Genomic DNA, 15844 nt, shown 5'->3' with positions numbered 1-15844 from the left:
GGTTGAATTCTTAGTCAATTTTAAAAACAAAAGTAATTTTTTGAAAGCTACTTTTTTTAGTTCTCAAAATTTAACTTGATTTTTTAAACCATGGGTGAAAAGTAGATAAAAAATGAAGAAATTTGAAGATGAAAGTAGTGTCCATATGCTTAATTTTAAAAAACAAAAACAATAAACAAAATAATTATCAAACGAGATCTAAATTATAAAAAAAAAAAAACAAAATTTAATGCTCAAATGGAAAAGAAAAAAAAAGGAAAAAAGCACTCAAAAGTAGTGGCTTTTTGTTTTTAAAATTTTCTTTTTAAAATTTGACTAAAAATTTAACTGTCATGAAATTAAGAAAAAGGATGGACAAATTTTCCGATTGTCTTAAGATTAATATGATTTGTCAGTATAGCAGGAAAAAAAAACTATTGCAGTATTGTCTTTAGCGAGATTTTTAAAAATAAAAAATAAAAAATAACTATTTATATAAAATAACAAAATTGTTAGAATAGTAGGAAAAAAACACTATTACACTTAGTGTTTTTAGCGAGATTTTTAAAAATAAAAAATAAAAAAAAACTATTTATACAAAATAACAAAATTTTCATCAGATGATAAAAGTAAAAATTTTCCAAATTTTTGTATACATTTGTCTGTTGTGCATAGAAAATAAGGCTCAATATTTTTTACTAATTTTTATTTTAAAGAAGTTGCGTTCTCTCATCCATACGACTACCAATAATTAGTTAATTAATCAGAATCACAAATATAAAACTTTGATGTTTATTTAATTCATTTCAATTCTCTATAGAGGTGAATGACTGATTTTAAAATATCAACTAGATTTAAAATATAACAAATATAATGTTGTTTCGTCATCAATTTCGAATCTCAATTATTATTGTACCGTGGAAGATTTACTGTCTTGAAAACAAAATCGGCGTGACTTCAATGCTAAATTTCATATGTTGGTTGCTCCCCAAGATTAACACAACGTCCCAACTCAAACGTACACTTGCTAGAGAAAGGATTGAAATCGTCTAAAATTTTTCTTAGACCACAGAAGAGAAAAACGATCGATTTCCATTCTACTTTTTTAAAGAAAAAAAAAAAGGATCCATTTTAAAGGAAAAAACCATTGTGGAATTAGTTTTAAAAACCATTTTAAAATAAAAAAAAACCATTGTGAAATTAGTTTTAAAAACCGTTTTTGAATTAATTGAGACTAATTCTAGAAATTAATCACAAACAATTAATTCTTTTCGTTTTCCTTTTGTCATGGACCAAATGTCTAAAATCATTCCCAACATTGCTAGCAATACTTTAGAATTCCAAAATTTTGACTAGTATTGTAGGTAACCATTTTAAATTTATAAGTATTGAAAAAACCTCCTTCATAAAATTAAAAAAAGTATATGATCGAAAAATTAATGATAAGAAAGTACCTAAATGCATCGAGTCTATATTCATCTCGGTTCAATAACTCATTCAGTTGTCTAATCATATTTTTTTAATATTTTTTATTTCTTGTGTGATTAAAAAAAATTACACAAAGATAAATACAATTCTAGATGAATCCATAAATTGGTTTAATAATAAATGAAAGTAGAAAGTATCAAACCATGTGCGTATCACCCTCACATTACAATCAAAGAAGAAAGTGTCAAAGATAAAAAAAAAAAAAAGAAATATATATAAGTAGTTTTCAATGATTTCTTAAAAAATGAAATGAAAAAAAGTCATTCTTAATTATCTCAATTATTTACCAACATTAAATAACTAGCGGACATAAAATTTATACTTCTGACTTTAAAGCTAGAGAAGGAAGATGATTCAAAACAGATATTAAGGTAAAAACTGGACTTACACTTTAAAGAAACTGATAAAAAAAACTACAGTTACCATAAGCACATATTAAGATAAAAAAAAAAAAAAAAAAACTACAGAGGGTTTATTCCAGCAAGTGTGTGCATCACCGATGAAGAAGGTCGGAGGTACACAGTTACCGTTTCTCCAGCGAATTTATGGAACCTTTACAAGAGAGGCGGTTGAGAATTTTAATGTGTATGATGTCTCATCAAAAGAGTTTCACTTTCAAGGTTGTATTGCATACTGATTTGAATCGTCAGGCATCCAAATTATTAATTAAATTTTATTTAGTAATTTTGACGTAATTTTAGTATTTTTTAATTTTATTCTTTTTATTGACATTTAAGTTGGGGTAATTTTGTCTTTTTATGTTGCATTAGAGTTTTTATTGGAAGACTGTTTAAGTCTTGCTATTAGGTTATTTAATGAATTCTACGATGAATTAAGTATTAGCCTTTGTGTTTGTTTTCAAGATTAGTCAGAGAGCTTCTTGAATTTACAATTCATTTGAGTTGCATGCCAACAACATTCAAGTGATATTGATTATCCTTCCTGTGGAGTTTTCAAATCTTGGGATAGGGAACTTGTTCTTTATTACAAGATATTTTGATCTTAAGGCAATCCGTGTCTAACTCAATCTTAGGGTTGATATCATATTGATTTGAGAGTTTTAGTGATTGGGAGTTGGGGGTTCCCATTCCAAAGGGTTTCTAATTTCAATTATTAGAGTTTCCATATCATTTAGTATCAGAGCCTAGATGCTCTAGATCGGATATATCGTGTGAATATTATTTTTATTTGATTTAGTTAAAAAAGTTACATCTTGAGATTTTATCGTGTGTTTATGTCGTTGATCTGAAGGAAAAAAATTGCTTTGAATTGTTAGGGTTTTTCTTTTCTTTTTAAAGTTACGTTGAGTTTGAAATTCATTTGAGGAAAAAAATTGATTCTAGAAATTGCTTGATTGAATGGAAAAAGAAGTAAAAACAATGGGATGAAAAATATTCATAAGATTCAACTGAGTAGAACAAAAAAAAAATCAGCTCGACTGTAGATTTGGGAATTGAAAAAGGAAAAAAAAAAAAGTTTGATTGTTGCCACTGAAGACGTGAAAGAATTCAGAAAGAAAAAAAATTTAAAAAAAAAAAAAAAAATCAAAAGGCGGTGGATTGAAGGAAAAAAAAGAGATAATTGAAAAAAAAGGGAAATGGAGAAAAAATGGAGGGTGCTGGCTGACGGACATTAGAACGAAGGTGAGAAAAAAAAATAGCAGGTACGTCAGGCAACATCTCAAACAAGCATGTAAACTAAACACGTCAAGCAAGCACCTCAAACAGGCACGTCAAGCAAACAATTGAATTTTCATGAGTTTTAAGCTACTGAATTGTTGTAAGTTATGTTTCCACAAGCAAGAGTTTCAAGGAGTAGTTGTCAGATGAGTATCATCTTTGGGAGGAGAAAACTGAGGTCATATTTCATCACCACCACTATAGTGAAAAGAGATAGGTAAAACTTATTGTTTCTACGTTTGAAGATTATGCTCTAACATGGTGGAATCATGTATTTTCGAAAAAGGAGTAGAAGCGAAAACCATGCAATACCATCATGGAAAGAAATCATGGAAAGGAGTAGAAGCATTTTGTTCATAAGACTTTCAACAAATTGCAAGCTTTGAAGCAAGCGAGCAAAAGTGGGAACAATTACTATGAGGAGATGTTGTTATTACTTGATGAGGCTAACATATTTGAGGATGAGGAAGCTACCATGGACCGATTCTACAACGGACTTAATGAGGAGATTTTTTATATGCTTGTGGATTGAGAAGAAATTCGACCTTGTGAGGATTTGGAAGAGATGGTGCACGTTGCCATCAAGATAGAAAAGCAACTCCAAAGAAGATCTTCAAGGTATACTAAATTCAAGCCCAATTCCAATGTCAATACATTAGTGGAAAAGGTTAATTTACCTATCCTGCATGAGCATTTTGACAAGGTAAATAGTAGTAAAGAAAAACTGGTTGATGTTGTACTTATGCATGATGAAGGCATTTTGCCTAGTAGGACATTAAGTAGCAAGAACTCACATGATTGTAATCTTAGTACTACTGTTGAACCTTTATTTCTAGAGAAGCATGTGACAGTAGTAATGGAGTAGAGAAAGTAGATGGTAATGAACTTGAAGCTAGCATACTTTGTGCTAACATTGCTAGTCCATTAAAGCCCAAAGTAACTTTTGATTCTATGGTTTTATCATTGCTTCAAAGAGAAGTAAAACTTGATGTACGTGAGTTGGAAAACTAAAGGCACAAGACCAAGGAAAAAGCTATAGAAATATATGAATGAGAAAAGCATGTGAATAATACTCGGACTATAGATAAAAATGAGAGAAAAGCAAAAAATGTAAGCTTGAAAATTTGTGAGGTTAACAAAAGATTTTGTTTTCTAATAGGTGAACTTCAACCAAGTTTGCATAGCTTTTCTTTTGAGTTTTTCCAGGATGTTAAAATGATTCCAAAGCAAAACTCAAAGGATGAATATTCTTTCCAAAATAAATGAAATCCAAGACATTGTCAACCTTTGACATCTCATGACTACAAGGTTGCTTTACAAGGAAGATCATCTAGGAGAAGTGTTAGGAAATTCACATCATTTTCTTCTTACAACTTCAAAACTGCTTTACAAGGTCTTGATTGGATTCGAGGACAAACCTTCAAAAGAAGAGAGGATGATGTGAACTGCCAAGACATCAAAATTATTAATTAAATTTTATTTAGTAATTTTGATGTAATTTTAGTGTCATTGACATTTAAGTTGGGAAATTTTTGTCTTTTTATGATGCATTAGGGTTTTTATTGGGAGGCTATTTAAGCCTTGCTATTAGGTTGTTTAATGAGTTTTACGATGAATTGAGTTTTAGCCTTTGTGTTTGCTTTCATAATTAGCCAGAGAGCATCTTGAATTTGCAATTCATTTCAGTTACATGCCAAGAACATTCAAATGAGATTGATCATCCTTCTTGTGGAGTGTTCAAATCTTGGGATAAAGAATTTGTTCTTTGTTTCAAGATATTGATCTTAAAACAATTTGTGTCTAACTCAATCCTTAGAGTTGAAATCATATTTGTTTGAGAGTTTTAATGCTTGAGAATTAGGGGTTCTCATTGCAAAGGATTTCTAATTTCAATTGTTAAGGTTTTCATATCACATACCCTAGCTTATCCGGAACTAATAACTACTTTAGAAGCTCTACAGACTGTCATATGCTAGATGCCACAAAAAACAGGAAGGAAGCTAATACTATCAATTTCTTGAATTATGAAAATTAACCCTTACAATGAAATAAGAGATAGAAAGGAAAGATAAAGGCAAAAGTAAATTAGAAGACAGTGCTACTAAAGAAGAAGGAAAACAGAGGAAGAAGGAAAGTAGGGTTACATTTCCCTCTTCGAAGAAAAGTATTAGACTTTTCAACGCTGATTCAGCCCTAGTTAAAGTGTCCAAACCGACCACTGAGCTTGCCGTAAAGAAGTATAAAATAGCCTAAGTTAAAGCCTTATGAGAACAAAAAAAAAAGAAAGGAAAAAAAATCCCAAAGACAAGGTAGATTTCAACACAATGAGGAGAATGTGAAAACCTACTTTAAAAAAGGTACAATCCAAATAACCGAATCTATAAGAAAAAGCTCAAAATCTCTAAGTACCGAGGAACCAAATTTTTATATTGATTTGGGTGAAATATCTCCTTTAGAAGAGGGCAGAATCTCAAGTCCAAAAATTACTTCAAGTATATAAGATCGAGAGATTACTAAAACTGGTAAAAACTCCATAGTGATATCACCAGTAACTATCATAAAGAAAAGCTTGGAAGCTCTATTTGATCTAGAAGAGGAAATAGAGAACCATATGTTAGACATATTTAAATAATAATACGTTTAATTTAAGTATGGCTATATATGTGGATTAATAATTTATCACATTGTGTTATTTTATTAGTTTGGGTCATATTATATCGTTTAATTAATTAAGATCCTAGATTCGTAATTGAGTATAGATTTAATGGGTAGAAGCCCATTCCTAGTTGTTGTCCCAGATGACAAGATCTTCACGTTAACAATCACAAATCACTCGGATATAACGGTTAAAAACAATTCAAGAGTTAGGGGAGGTAGTATGCTGAGGCTTGAAAATCCTTCTGTCGTTTACCAAATGGTAGCTCGATCGTGTAGACGAAGTGCCAAGAACTAAATGATAGTTCAATTATGTAAACGATTAGATGAAGCGCTAGACGATTGTGTAGACGATAGTTGACTGGAGCTAGACAATTGTGTAGACGATAGCTGAGGGGCTAAACAATTGTATAGAAGATTGGACGCTGAGCTAAACAATCAAGTACACGATGCGGTAGGAACTACACGATCGTGTAAACGATACTTTAGAAAATTCTAAACAATCGTAAAAATAAGAAGAAAAGACACAGGAGTTTAAATGGTTCGGCCAAAGGCTTACGTCCACTGTGGAAATTGGAAGGTTCTCTTTTATTACTCTTCAAAGTATTACAGAACGAACCAATACCTTGCTCTCTTGTTTTCTTATTCACTCTTACACTAATCTCACATTCATTTTCCTTTATATATGCATGCGATATAGTTAACGATGAAGCTCTGGTGGTTACAACACATAATAAAAATATGTCGACAACGGTTCAACTACCAGTTGTGATGTCCTTCTTGATTTCGAGTCTTTCTATAACAATCTCCACCTTTGTAAGCATCCAAAGTACCTTCCCTCTTTGCTTCATTGAGCTGACTTGAGCTAACCTTTTTTAGGTAATTCGAACTCGAGAAGGTCCAAGCATCTACCAAGCTTGTTTAATGGAACAGTTTTGGTTAGCATATCAGCTGCATTATCAGAGGTATGAAACTTCACTACCTCGACTTCCTCTTTCTCAATCTCTAGTCTGATGAAATGATATTTAATATCAATATGCTTTGTTCTGCTATGAACGTGTTGGTTCTTAAATAGGTATATTGTGCTCTAATTATCATAATAGATTCTGACTTTTGTTTTTGTTATGCCGAAATCGTTTAATAAACCTTTCAGCCACAAACCTTCCTTCACAACTTCAGACAATGCGATGAACTCAGCCTCTGTTATGGAAAGAGCCACAATAGGCTGCAAAGTAGCTTTCCAACTGATCAAATTGTTCCCCCATAGGAAAACATAGCCTAATAGGGAACGTCTTCTATCCAAATCTCCTGCATAATATGCATCTACATAACCATAAACTTCATCATTGGATGGCTCATTCTATCTATATAAGACTCTTGCCTCCTTGGATGAACATAGATACCTTAGTTTCCACTTGACTGTCTCCCAATGTCTTCTACCAAGATTTTCCATGTACCTACTGACCATACTTGTTGCATAGGACATGTCTGGTCTTGTAGAAGTCATAAGGTACATTAGTGACCCACTACTTTGGAATAGGGGACAACCTTCATATGATTCAAATGTTCTTCAACTTTGCTCTTTGGACTATTTGAAGTGAGGTGTAAGAGGAGTGCCAACTAGCTTAGCACTTTTCATTTTGAACCTCTACAGTATCTTTGAACAATATTCAGACTGACTAACAAGCAAACTACCCTATTTTCTGTCTCTATCAATCTCAATGCCTAGGATCCTTCTTGACTCCCCTAGGTCTTTCATATCAAACTCTCTTTTAAGAAGCGTTTTCACTTGCCTCAATTCTTCTTTGGATCTCCTGGCCAGCAGCATGTCATTTACGTAGAGAAGTAGATAGACCGGTTCCTTGAAGCTACTAGAGTTTGTGTAGACACACCAATCATATGAGCTCCTCTTGAACCCCATCTTGAAGATCACTTCATCAAACCTCTCATACCAACATCTCGGTGACTGTTTGAGGCCATATATATATTTATTCAGCAAGCACACTAGGTCTTCTTCTCCCTTTTTAACATAGCCTTGAGGTTACCTCATGTAAATTGTCTCATTCAACAACCCATGTAGAAGGTTGTCTTTACATCCAATTGGTCAAGCTCCAAATCCTTTTGCACAACTAAGGAAAGAAGTAGCCTGATTGAAGTACGCTTTACAACTGGAGAAAATACCTCATTGTAGTCAATACCTTCCTTTTGAGTGAACCCCTTAGCAACAAGCCTAGCCTTGAACCTAGACTTTTCCACATCTGGAATCTCTACTTTAAATTTGTAAATCCATTTGCATGAGATAGGTTTGTACCCTTTTGGCAAAGGTACTAGTCTCCAAGTGTCATTTTGGTTGAGGGACTTCATTTCATCATTCATTGCCTCAATCCATTGCCTAGCATTCGGCTGTTTGTTGCTTTTTCAAAGCTGGTAGATTCATTATTACTCAAAGAAATGACAGCACTCAATGCTACATTAGCAAAATCAGACTCTTGATATCTTGCTGGTGGTACAATAGTTCTTCTAGGTTTGTCTCTTGCCAATGAATAGTTTCTATGCTGATTGCCCACAAAATCCGCAGTCAGTATGCTTCATTAAAAACAGCCCATTTTCCAATACATATAATCCCGGATGGAGGAACCATCCAAATTTTTCTTGGGTAGGAGGAAACCAACAAGAGCACTACCCAGAGGCGAACCAACAGCAAAGGCAAGAACCGCCGCCTACATTCCAACCAACGCATCAACCACACCAACATTCCTTTAATAGAAAAGGTTAGGTGTCAATTTCAGGAGAACCTATTAAAGGAGAACATCACCCAGAATGATGCGTTGCTGAAAATCCAGGCGTCATCTATCAGAAACCTGGAGATATAGGTAGGGCAGATAGCGAACAAGTTGAAGAATAGGCAGCCTGGAGTTTTGCCTAGCAACACTGAAACTCTTGGGAACAACAATGGAAAGAAGCAATGTTATGTAGTGACATTGCAAAATGGCAAAGCTCTTGAAGAAAGAAGAATGAATCCAAGAAACAACAATCCTTCAAAAGAACACAACACACGTTCAATGGCATTAGAAGATCAAGAAGAAAGAATGCCTGAAACAACAAGCCATTCAGAGCCAAGCACGTCTAACGTGGGAAAACCTGCGGTGCCGCTGAACACACCATTCCCTAGACGCTTGATGAAGAGGAATGATGAACAACAATTTAAGCATTTTCTTGAACTCCTGAGGTAGTTGCATATCAATATTCCACTTGTAGAAGCTTTGAAGCAAATGCCAAAATATGTCAAATTTCTTATGGATATTTTGATGAAGAAAAGGAGAGTCAACAAGACGAAGGTAATTGTGCTAACGCAGGAGTGCAATGCGTTAGTAAGCAACAATCTACCCAAGAACATAAGGACCCTGAGAGCTTTACAGTTCTGTGCTCGATAGGAGGGTTGGATGTGGGACATGCGTTATGCAATTTGGGAGCAAGCATTAATCTCATGCCACTCTCAATCTTTAAGAAATTGGGAATTGGTGAAGCACAACCCATTTCTGTTACTCTTCAACTCGCGGACAGAACAATCAAGTACCCTGAAGGAAAGATTGAAGACGTTCTGGTAAAAGTTGACAACTTCATATTTCGAGTAGATTTTATCGTCTTAGACTATGAAGCGGATAGGAATGTACCAATTATCCTTGGACGCCTCTTTCTAGCCACTGGGAAAGTTTTAATAGACGTGCATAAGGGAGAATTGACTATGCGCGTAGACAATCAAGAGGTAAATTTTAATGTGTTAAAAGCATTAAAGTTCCCGGACAGTGAAGAATGTCAATTAAACAATATAGAGTTGCCTGAAGAAGAAGTGACCAAGTGTGCGAGGTTCTCGTTTGAGAAAAGCATGAAAGAACCTGAGCCGCCAAGTCTGAATGAGTGGCGGACAAAACCAACGTGTCCATCACTAAAGGAACCACCAGAACTTGAGTTGAAACTGTTACCTAATCACCTGAAATATGCCTTCCTTGGAACAAACAAAACTTTACCTGTAATTATTTTCGTGAATCTTACTGAGCCTAACGGACATTCTCTTTTGCAAATGCTGCAAAAGCACATGCGTGCAATAGGTTGGATGCTAGCAGATATCTGTGGCATCAGCCCATCTTATTGCATGCATAAAATCAAGCTCGAAGAAGGGAAGTCGGATCGATTGAGCCTCAAAGAAGGCTGAACCCATAATGAAGGAAGTGGTCAAGAAAGAAATCTTAAAATGGTTGGATGTAGGAGTGATCTATCCTATATCCGATAGCAGCTGGGTAAGCCCAATCCAAAGTGTTCCCAAGAAAGAGGGAACAACTGTGATAGTCAATAGCAATAATGAACTCATTCCTTCAAGAACTGTCACAGGCTGGCGCATCTGTATGGACTATAGGAAACTCAATGTGGCAACTAAGAAAGACCACTTCCCCTTTCTTTTCATTGACCAAATGCTTGACAGACTTACTGGCAAAGAATTTTATTGTTTCCTTGATGGATACTCTGGTTATAACCAGATTTTGATTGACCCAGAAGATCAGGAAAAGACAACATTTACCTGTCCCTTTGAAACTTTCACGTTTAGACGCATGCCCTTTGGGCTATGCAACGCACCTAGAATATTCCAAAGGTGTATGATGGCAATTTTCTTTGACTTCTTGGAGAAGACCATTGAAGTCTTCATGGACGATTTCTCAGTCTTTGGAGACTCATGCCAATCATGCTTAGATAATTTGGAGGTCGTCCTCGCTCGATGCGAGGAAACAAACCTTGTGCTGAATTAGGAAAAATGTCACTTCATGGTGACTAAAGGAATTGTCTTAGGCCACAAAGTATCTAAAGTTGGGTTGCAAGTTGATGAAGCCAAGATAGATGTCATAGCTAAACCACCACTACCACCATCTAATGTTAAAGCTCTACGAAGTTTTCTAGGATATGTTGGCTTCTATCGAAGGTTCGTTAGAGGATTTTCTCAAATTGCACAACCTTTGAGCGGATTACTAGAAGCAAACCGGCCCTATGATTTCAATGACGACTGCTGTGACGCGTTTGAAACATTGAAATATGCGTTGACTACAGCTCCGGTACAAATAGCACCGAATTGGACGCAACGTTTTATTCTCATGTACGACGCGAGTGATGTTGCAGTAGGCACCATGCTGGGGCAGAAGAAAGGAAATTTGATACATCCCATCTCTTATGCGTCCAAGACACTAAATGACTCTCAGGAACACTACACAACCAAGGAAAAAGAAATGTTGGTTGTAGTGTTTAGCATCGAGAAGTTTAGATCTTATTTACTTGGTGCGTCAGCCACCATCTATATAGATCACTCAGCCATAAAGTTCCTGATGAGTAAAAAGGACGCGAAACCAAGATTAATAAGATGGGTGCTGCTATTACAGGAATTTGACATTGATATTCAGGACAGAAAGGGAACTGAGAATCAGGTGGCTGACCACCTGTTCAGGTTAAAAAATCAGGAAATGCAAGATCAAGAAAGTGAAATCAAAGATTCATTTCCTGATAAAAGCCTGTTCAGAGTTGAAAGCAGGGAACCTTGGTACGCGGACATAGTTAATTACTTAACTACCAAGCAATTCCCTGGGAACTTCAACTCTCAGCAAAAGAAACGGTTAGTACATGATGCGTTATTTTATTAAGTGTGGAATATAGATGATATGCGTTGATGGAATTACGTTGTGCACTCAAGTTTCCCCAGCGGAATTCAAGTGTAAATTCCTCTGAGTTTCCTGGTAAGTCCAGGGTCGATCACAGGGACTTGTGAAAATAGTTTACGTTGATAATTTTCTTATGAAAACTTTGCGGTAACCGATAAAATAAATAAGGTGGTTGGTTTTTTGGTTACGTTGATTGAAAATAAATGAAATAAAAGCGGCAAATTTGAGAAACGAAAGTTGCGTTGATAGATGCAATGAGTATGCGATGAACGGGTTGAGAAGATCTTTAGCTAGCGTTACTTGGGAATGCGTTAGACTATGCGATCATGTTACTACCATGCACAGCAAGTCATTTTCCAATGTAAATGTGATGCTCCTAAATCTAGGACGCAAGTGTTGCATGCAAAATGTCCATAGAGCTTATTCCTAAGTCTCTACTCTTGTCCTATGCATTGATGCAAAATGCATGAAAGAAAGGTGACCGCATACAATCATATCTTATTGCTAAGATGCATGCGATGCGTTGATAACAAATAATGCTCATCCCTAAGCGCATATCTCCCGTTTATGCGTTCTAATTTGGTTTTTCCAAACCTAGATTCTAACCTGATCTTCTCAAGTCTAGATCCTGTCCTTAGACTACCCTCCGAGTATCTCTAATAGACGAATAAAGCATACATAAACAAGATAACCACAAAGAATGAAGATTCCCTCGTTGTGCTAGATAAATTCTTATCACCCCATTCAACTAATTTAGCTACTCATGCGTGAATCACAGAGAGTGAACAGATATAGAGAAAGAAATTCCATTCTTATAAATAAGTTAAGTACAAAATGCTAATGGAAGTTAAGGTAGAGAGCCTGGTAGCAATTCCTTGCTGCTTTTTACACTGGGATATCTATTCTGAACTAAAGATATTCCTGCTTCCGCAGGAGTCGGCCCTCTCTCTGTCTTGGAGCTTCCGATGCTTTCTCAAGCTCGCCGGAACGATCTACCAGCACACCTTCTTCCTCGCGTCCACCTTAAAATGAAAGAAAACTATGGACAGAGACGCGAACTTATAAAATAATGAAAATAATCTATTGCTTAACCCCTCCTCTGAAGAATGCACTTGATATTTATAGGGCATCAAATGTGAAAGGTGGCTTCTCTCTCCTAGTTGTACAGATGAGACGGCTTTAATTCCTGATTAATGCGCCGGATAATTGTCACCGATAAAGCTGGATGTACTTTGTGACCGTTATCGGCTGTCAACTTAATTTAGATCCAACTGCCGTCAGCTTTCTGTCCCATCGATCTTAATTGTCCTTTTGTCCGGATGCGCCCACCATGTTGCGGTGATTCTTCTTGGATGAATGTTTGCAAGCACAATCAACGCAAAGTCTTGCGGTGAAGTTACACTCGACCAATGTATCCCTATGATTGCATTCTTTGCATTGCGTTAAAGTATAATTCTGCACAAAAATATAAAGACCAACTGCTCTAATGCGTTGGACGCATGTGACCGCAATATTATAGAATTTATGCTTAATGGACACAATTTAACATATTTCAGCAACGTAATCCAACATTGTTTAAGGATCTAGCACTATGATAACGTGCATTTCTTCCCGTTATCAGTACATGACAGCAAATTTTATTTTTGGGATGAACCGTTTCTCTATAAACAAAGCCCTGACTTCATAATGCTTCGATGCATTCCGGAGGAAGATACACAACGCATCTTGACTGAGTGTCATGACTCTCCTTACGGAGGACATTTTGGTGGGCAAAGAACTACTGCAAAGATCCTTCAAACCGGATACTTCTGGCCCACCCTCTTTAAAGACGCAAGGGAGTATGTTCATAAATGTGACCCCTGCCAACGCACCAGGAATGTATCATTAAGGGACGCAATGCCCTTGAACAATATTCTTGAAGTTGAATTATTTGATGTTTGGGGCATTGATTTTTGGGACCTTTTCCCCTATCCTGCGGCCAACAATATATCCTGCTTGCAGTAGACTATGTATCAAAGTGGGTAGAAGCAATAGTTTGTGCCAGAAATGATGCGTCCACTGTTTCTAAGTTTCTTACCAGGAACATCTTCACACGCTTTGGAACGCCAAGAGCCCTGATAAGTGACGAAGGTACGCATTTCATTAATCGCATCATTTCTAAATTACTTGCCAAATATAATGTTAGGCACAAGATCGCTACCGCCTACCACCCATAAACGAACGGTCAAGCTGAGGTATCCAATCGGGAAATAAAATCTATCCTGGAGAAAGTTGTCAACGCATCACGGAAAGACTGGGCACAGAGACTGGATGAAGCACTCTGGACCTACAGGACTACCTATAAGACCCCCATAGGTATGTCTCCATACTCTTTAGTATTTGGAAAAGCTTGTCACTTACCCCTAGAGTTGGAGCACAAAGATTTCTGGGCAGTAAAGAAGCTAAATTTAAACTTGGACGCCGCGGGCGATCAACGCAAACTTCAGCTCAATGAGCTTGAGGAGTGACGATTGAACGCATACGAGAACAACAAGCTCTACAAGGAGAAGATAAAACGTTGGCACGACCAACGCATTAGTAAGAAAGAGTTTGTTATTGGCCAAAAAGTTTTATTGTTCAATTCACGATTGTGTTTATTCCCAGGAAAGTTAAAGTCAAGGTGGTCAAGACCATTCATCATTAAAATAGTCTTTCCCCACGGAGCAGTAGAATTAACACAGGAGGATGACACCAATGCGTTCAAAGTAAATGGCCAAAGAGTGAAGCCATACTTTTAAGATGGCATAAAACGTCAAAATTCATCTCTCATACTACGTGAAGCCAACTGAGGCTCGCGTCGAAGCATCCCTACGTTCGCACCGACACAAATTCCAGGGACGCTTTCTCTTTCCTTATTCTTTTTGCATTATGTATTTTATCAATGCGTTTGAGTTTACTTTGTTTGTTTGTCTGTGTTTTAAGTTGTGTATAATCGGGATGGGAATAAACGGCCACGTTAGACTTAATTCTAATGCATGGCCCAAGTCGAAAGGACGAATCTCAAAAATGCAAAACACTCGAGTGCTTGGAAGCCCAATGCACGTCCTTTCAACTCGCATTAAATGTGGACGTCAGGCGGCCACTCTCTCTCCCCAGGCTTATAAAAATCGATACCCTTCATTTTCTTCTTCTTCATTGCCCTCGAGCTCTCTGTGAAAGAAAAAAAAAAAGAAAAACCCTAGCGACTTTCGTTTCCCTCACCATTGTTCGCTCAAGCATTTCGCTGGCCACTCTTCAACCACGATGTCGTCAGCATCTGATAGTCAGAATCAATCAATGAGCTTTGGAGACATCTCGTCGGTAAGCTCTTTCTCCTCCTCGTCTGTTTCAACATCACCTCCCCCAAGCCCTCGACAGACCTCAAAAACCTCTGTCCTAACCAAACCTCTACACGGCAGAGCATCCTCCACTTCCCAGCAACCGTCTCTGTCGAAGCCCACCAAAGCCATTACAACCCTTCCTTCTAAGACCACCCAACAACCCAAAACCACCCCTAAACCAAAACCTAAAACCCCTTCAAAACCAAGGCAGCATCCTTCGTCATCCACGGCTGCCAAGAATCCATGTACCAAGTTTGCCCCACCACCATTCATTCCAAACATCACTCCGGTGGGTGCGACACATGACCTCATCGCCAACCGTGCGCCCACCTCCTTTACTATCAATCCAACCCTTGGCCACCATCTACCCAGTTGAAGCAGATGCGTCCAGCCAACCGCCACATTCATCTATCATCATCTCATCCCTTGGGTCGTCACATACCCCATCAAGCACCCACCACTTACTCCACCTAGTCCCAGCTCTAACAATCCTGCGTCAGAGCATAACCTTGAAGAATTAGTGGAATTGGCTCGAAGGGACGAGCAAGAAGTGTTTGAAGCTATCATGGCAAGTCTGAATCAAGGCCAAGAAGAAGAGCAAGTGATGCATTCTGATCCACCTAATGCATCACTTGAATTGGAAGAAGCGGAGCGCTACGCAATGATGCTCGAAGCAGAGTTAGAAGAAGAAGATGAAGAAATGGGATTTGGCCCAGACGCATCGCAATCACGTCAAACTGACGTGAATGAAGGGCCCTCAAAAGCAAAGAGAGTAACAAGAAAGAGAAAATTAATCTTGGAGGAAGAAGATGAGCAATCAGCATCCGGTCCTGAGGATGCAACGCGTGGGAGCTGCTCAAGGCACAACACGTTAGAGAAGGAATTGGAAGATTATCAGCCCGCAAGGCAAAGCGAAGGAAGTCAGCTCTCCAAAGGGAATTGGAAAATGAATTAAAAGAGATTGCGTGGGAAGCCAAAGAACATG

General features: G+C 37.1%; 1 pseudogene; it reads left to right on the top strand.

Annotated features, from left to right (window-relative positions):
• The first annotated feature begins 10618 nt into the window (after nt 1-10618).
• Nucleotides 10619-14277, top strand: LOC150033572 (uncharacterized; annotated as a pseudogene).
• Nucleotides 14278-15844: the final 1567 nt, after the last annotated feature.

The sequence above is a fragment of the Benincasa hispida genome, chromosome 9, assembly GCF_027475165.1.
Source record: "Benincasa hispida cultivar pf3 chromosome 9, pf3_genome.v1.1, whole genome shotgun sequence".
Taxonomy (NCBI): Eukaryota; Viridiplantae; Streptophyta; class Magnoliopsida; order Cucurbitales; family Cucurbitaceae; genus Benincasa; species Benincasa hispida.
The sequence above is the reverse complement of the archived record's forward strand: the minus strand, read 5'-3'. Positions and strand labels throughout refer to the sequence as shown.